The following is a 6,057-nucleotide window of genomic DNA, read 5'->3' as shown; positions in this document are numbered from 1 at the left end:
CCCTTAAGGTCCAAATTGCCCTTAGTGTTAGGTGGGGTTACTGGGTTATGGGGATAGGGTGGAGGTATGGGGTTGGGTAGGGTGCTCTTTCCAAGAGCCGGTGCAGACTCGATGGGCTGAATAGCCTCCTTCTGCACTGTAAATTCTATGAAATAGGAGCCGAATTCAGCCATTCAGCTCATTGAGTCTTTTCCACGAAAATGAAGACTACTCAATGAATCTGCTTCAAAACTGAGGATTTTTCACACTTGGTAATTAAATTCTCACCCAGTCCCCCATAAAGTGAAAAAAATCAATGCCACCCTGCTTGATTGCCATAGGCAAAGTTCAATGACTCGCACTTTTAGTGTGCCTGCATATCAGAGTATATTACTTTAATAAATTTAGAGTACCCAATTATTTTTTCCAATTAAGGGGTAATTTAGCGTGGCCAATTCACTCATCCTGTACATCTTTTTGAATTGTGGGGGTTAGACCCACGCAGACACTGGGAGAATGTGCAAATTCCACATGGACAGTGACCCGAGGTTGAGATCGAACCCGAGTCTTCGGCACCGTGAGGCAGCAGTGCTAACCACTTCGGCACCATGCTGCCCTCAGAGTATATTCTTTAAATGCTAGTTTTCACATGCAAAAGGATTTGTATGTATTTACATCTATTTTGTCTGTGTTCTCCATATTTGGAAGACCAGTTAATTCGTCCATGTATGGGGTGGACTGCCGGCGGACATGGCGTTATGATGCTCTTGCTTGAAGAATTATATGGCTGACGTCCCAATTGTGATCAGCAGGCTTTCCAAGTTGCATAATTAAAATCAGATTCCATCCATAACTGGCACCAACTGCACTCTTTGGAACTGCCAGTAGATCCAACTTCTTTCTTAAGAAATGATGGCGTGGGTCCTCCAGAGACATCTGTGCCAGTTGTATAAGCTGCATTGATACAGCTGATGGGCAGAGGTCCTCCAACTACTTCTAAAGGTTCACTGGAATGGTTAGATTTGGCCTAGGAACAATGTGCACTGAAATCTTTACCCACTTTGGCAAGTGGGGTGTTCTTGACATTTAATCCTGGTAGATACTTGGATTCTTTCAGATAGTGATACTTGGCTGAAGAAGCTCTAGATGTCGTTGTATCTAGTTGAGGTATTATAATGGAGACAATCATGTTGTTGCTGTTTGATTTATTATTTGAAGAAGTGAAATCTAAAAGACTTCCTGTTTTGAACTGTGATTCTTGACTTTGTCTTTTCTAAATTATTTAAATTTGCATTTTTAATTGACAAACTAAATCCCAAATCTGAATCATTAAGCTGTTGAAATCTTTCAACACAGCATGACTCCATCGTCGAGAATGGCTTTCTGTCTTGGTGCTGCTGCATATATTTCCCTCTGTCCTGATCGCTTTTTGCTATTTTTTGGTATTGATCGAAGGTAAAATATTTTGGTGGGGTTTTTCTCGTTCACTTTGGTTTCCTGTTTCAGGTGAACCAGGTACTCGATCTGTTTGCCGCGCACACATTTGGGGGCTGAGAGGGTGTAATTAGTTAAAGTGGCTTTGAAGGTGGATGATGATGATGCAGAGGTGGGGGCCAAAGTGGAGGCTTCAGCTGATTAACTGGATGTTTGTATTGCATTTCAGTTTGCTGTTTTCCTTGTTCTTACACTTGCTGAGAATTTCGCCCGAGGTTCCCGACTTTCCTGGATGGAAACCTAATTACGTCACCGGCGGGTGGCGGGGGAATTGGAAAATTAGATCTCGCTGGCAAAATTCCCTTTTTTTGAGTCTCACGATATTTTGAGGCCACGTCGCCATTTGCACTCCTGGTGAACGCAGGCCCAAATCACGGACAGTGTCTGTAAGTTATGATTTCATGAGAATGACCTTATTAGGTTGTTGCTTGACAAGCCTGTTGGATTGCTCTCCCAACATTGGCACAGGTTCCCAGATGTTAGTAAGGAGGATGCTGTAGGGTCGATAGGGCTGGGTTTGCTGTTGTAATTTCTCTCCAATTTCATTCCTTTTTGTACACTTTGTAGCAGGTTTGATGTACCTCAGTGACTTGCTAGGCTGTTTCAGAGGGCTTTTAAGAGTCAACCACACTGCTGTGGGTCTGGAGTCACACGTAAGCCAGTCCAGGCAAGGATGGCAGATTTCCTTCCCTAAAGGTGCCCCTAAAGGTGCTTTGATGAACTTAGATGTGGTTTTATGACAATCGACAATGGTTTCATGGTTGCTGTAACCAAGACTAGATCTTTAATTCCAGATTTATTAATTGAATTAAGATTCCACCAGCTGCCATGGTGGGATTCAAAACTGTGCACCCAGTGCATATTGTCATACGGACTCGAGACATTAGCTCTATTTTCTTTCTCCACGGACGCTGCTAGACCCGCTGAGTTTCTGCAGCATTTTCTGTTTTTGTGCCCAATGCATTAGCCTGGGCCTCAGGATTACTAGTCCAGTCATATTACCACTTAACCGCAGTCTCCCCTGGAATCAGGTGTGGTTCCCATTTTCATATTCATAAATTTGAGTTGCCGGAATGTACAAACTATTGAAGTATGAAGAAGAAACAAACCCAGAAAATCCTGGACAATCTCAGCAGGTTAGACAGCATCTGTGGAGAGAGAAGGGAGCCAACATTTCGAGGATGGATGTAAAAGTGCAAACTCCACACAGACAGTGACCCGGGGCTGGGATCGAACCAGGGTCCTCAGCGCTGTGAGGCAGCAGTGCTAAGCACTGTGCCACCGTGCTGCCCTGTGACAGTAATTTGAGGGCAGAATAAATCCTGTCTGTATTTCAATTATTTTTTTCAGATGTCACATCTTACATAATCATAATGGAATCACTATTTTGTGAAGAAGGACCAACATCAATTTGAAATTGGTTCAGTCCAACTACAAATGTCATCCTTATTCCATTACTTCTATGTAAACAGAGACTGATTTACTGCAAAGATTTGTTACTCAGTGACCCAGAACACAAATATGAATCTATTGAAAATTCAACCTTTTGTGCTGTAGTAAAAATTGACTATATTAAAATGTTTCGACTGTTATTTTAATTCAAAATTTGAGTTTAAACTGTATTTAAATAGCGTGTGCTGCATAGTAGAGGGAAACTTAAAAAACTTTACTTTTAAAACATTTCATCTTTTAATTTAGTTAAATTTTATAGTTGTAACAGTACATTTAATGCAAAAATGATTATATGTTACATATCAATGTGCATGTATAGAATAGTACAGTATCTAGTATAAGGTTTTGGGTGGCAAGAATCATGGAATCCTTACAGTGCAAAAGGAGGCCATTCAGCCCTTCAAGTCTACAGCGACCCTCTGAAAGAGCACCCCACCCAGGACCACTCCTCTATCCACCTCATCCTCGTAACCTAACCTGCACTGAGCGCCAATTTATTGTGGCCAATTGACTTAAGCCGCACATCTTTGGACTGTGGTAAGAAACCGGAGCACCCAGAGTAGATACAGGGAGAAAGTTCAAACTCCACAGTCGCCCAAGGCCGGAATTGAACCCAAGTCCCTGGTGCTGTGAGGCAGCAATGCTAACCACTGTGCCACTGTGCTGCCCCCGTCTCCTGTAATCAAAACATCCACCTTCTAATAGGTCCAGTAGTCTCATAGGTTCTTTGTTTCTGTGCTGGACCAGGCCTCGGCCTAAAGTGTGTAAAATAGTTGATCAACACATGTGCAGCCAGTTCCAGGCCAGTGCAGGTGAGGGAGACTCGAGGTTTATCGGGAATTAGTGTCCTGACCTCTGATGATAAATACAGGTTTCTTAACACCTAAAGATTAACCCTAATTCTTTGTTGCTTTTTTAATGGTTTTATTAACCCGCATTGCAACTATTGCTTTAGGGATTGGTTTATTTATACTAAACGTCCAAAGCTCTTTTGCTGCTCGACCCAATTTAGTAAGAAGTCTTACAACACCAGGTTAAAGTCCAACAGGTTCATTTCAAACACGAGCTTTCGGAGCACTGCTCCTTCCTCAGGTGAATTCACATCATTCATGAACTCGGCATTGCGGCTGTGGACTCAGTCCGGGGCTGCCACAGTCGGGGGAGGGCCGATCCGTGGGCGGGTGAGGCTTCATTCGACGCTGAGGGCACTGTGGATGGGTGGTCCGGGGAGGCGATCGGAGGGGGGCACTGCTTTTGCGGTCCAGGTCCGTGGGCTGAGTCGGCCATGGAGCACGGCACAGCCGCCACCGTGCACATGAGCTGCATCGGAACCGGAAGTGCTGAGGGCCGTACCGGCAGCCAGAGCTGCGAGCTTAACACTGCCTCCCTGCTAGCCCCCAGAAAAACGGTGAATCGTTGGCCCTTTTACGCCAATTCTCCTGACGTAAAGGACCACCGTTTTCATGCCGGTTTGGGGACTCAGTCTCCAAGATGGAGAAGCCAGATCCATGTTTGTAAATACCTGTCGTATATCTCGCCAGCATGACTTTCATCTGAAGGATGCAGCATCACCGAGGGGCAGAGCATCCTGGGTCCAACGCACTAAACACATCTAAATGAATACAAATGCCAGTTTTGCCATCCCCCCCCCCCCCCCCCCCCGCCAGCGCAGGGCACAATTTCATTTTCGCCACCAGGAGATGGGGGGGGGGGGGGGGGGGGGGAGGTGAGGATGGGTGGGCGGCGCATGGCGTCCAAACTGGCGCTGGGCACAAACCTTGACTTTAAACAGATGGCTGATTCTCTGATCGCGATTCATGTTTCCAGCGTTGTGAAGTGGAGAATCCAGTCCATGGACACATAAAAATCAAGACTTGGAATTAAACATTCCGGGATGTAACATAAATACATATGGGCATAACATAACATACGGGCAGCACAGTAGCACATTGGGTAGCCCTACTGCTTCACATCTCCAGGGTCCCAGGTTCGATTCCTGGCTTGGGTCGCTGTCTGTGTGAAGTCTCCACGTTCTCCTCGTGTCTGCGTGGGTTTCCTCCGGGTGCTCCGGTTTTCTCCCACAAGTCCCAAAAGATGTGCTGTTAGGAGAATTGAATATTCTGAATTCTCCCTCAGTGTACCCGAACAGGCGCCTGAATGTGGCGACTAAGGGCTTTTCACAATAATGTAAGCCTACTTGTGACAATAAAGATTATTATTATTATTATTATTATTATTAATAATTAGAAAGGAATCAGAAGGAAATGGGATAACACCATGGCAGTAGAAGGAAGTGACTGAAGTCACAGGCAGCAAGATCAAAATGGCAGAGATGGGCAGGATTCTCCGCTTGCCAACGCCGATTTCATAATCAAGGATTGGGTGGAGAATCACGTTTTACAACCGAATCGGGGGCGGCACCTGTTGTTGGATCCTCCGCCCCCCCCTCCAAAATGGCATCATCAAGGAGTACGCTGCACGCCATTGGGACGGCCTCAGGACATTACCTGAAGGCCCTCCCCCGATGCTCTGCCCCCGATGGGCCGAGTTCCCAACCGCGTGGGGGACGTGTGGTCTCAGCGGTCGGGAACGTGGCATGGCGGGTGCAGACTGTATCCAGCGCTGCCACAGTGGGGCGGGGGCCGTGCTGCTGGCCGGGGGCTTTGGCGAGGGCTGGGGGGGACTGGTGGGGGGTGGTGTCCACGGGGGCCGTATTTGACAGGTCACATCCGCGCAATTCTCCGGCCATTTATATTGGGAAGGCCGTGCATTTTACGTGGCGCGCCTGTTAGCCCCTCATCGGTCGGCGAATATGCAAGCAAATGACAATGAGTGAAGCAAACAGGTGAGATGCTCTCGCCTTCCCCGTGGCAAGTTTCTCAGCAGCAGAAGGCTGGTCTCGCTGCTGTCAATTCCCATTGAATCTACCCCACATTGCCAGGAAACCTGCAACAGGTGGTACACCCTCAGTGGGATCAGAAGGTTCCACCAGTGTGTACAGGTAGAAATCTCGCCCAACATGCACTGTAAATTATATGATTCTATGATCATGTGGGATTTTTACTTCCCTAAACTTCCCCAAACTTTGCCCTAAAATAATTGGACAGAAGAGGCTGAGGAAATGGAATTCCC

At 46.4% G+C, this 6,057-nt stretch overlaps 1 pseudogene; it reads right to left on the bottom strand.

Moving 5' to 3' along the window:
• Positions 1-610: 610 nt before the first annotated feature.
• LOC119977222 lies at positions 611-4,512 on the bottom strand (annotated as a pseudogene).
• Positions 4,513-6,057: the final 1,545 nt, after the last annotated feature.

This window comes from Scyliorhinus canicula, chromosome 14 (genome assembly GCF_902713615.1).
Source record: "Scyliorhinus canicula chromosome 14, sScyCan1.1, whole genome shotgun sequence".
In the NCBI taxonomy this organism is placed as follows: domain Eukaryota; kingdom Metazoa; phylum Chordata; class Chondrichthyes; order Carcharhiniformes; family Scyliorhinidae; genus Scyliorhinus; species Scyliorhinus canicula.
Note: the sequence above shows the minus strand (reverse complement) of the source record. Positions and strands in the feature narration are given on the sequence as shown.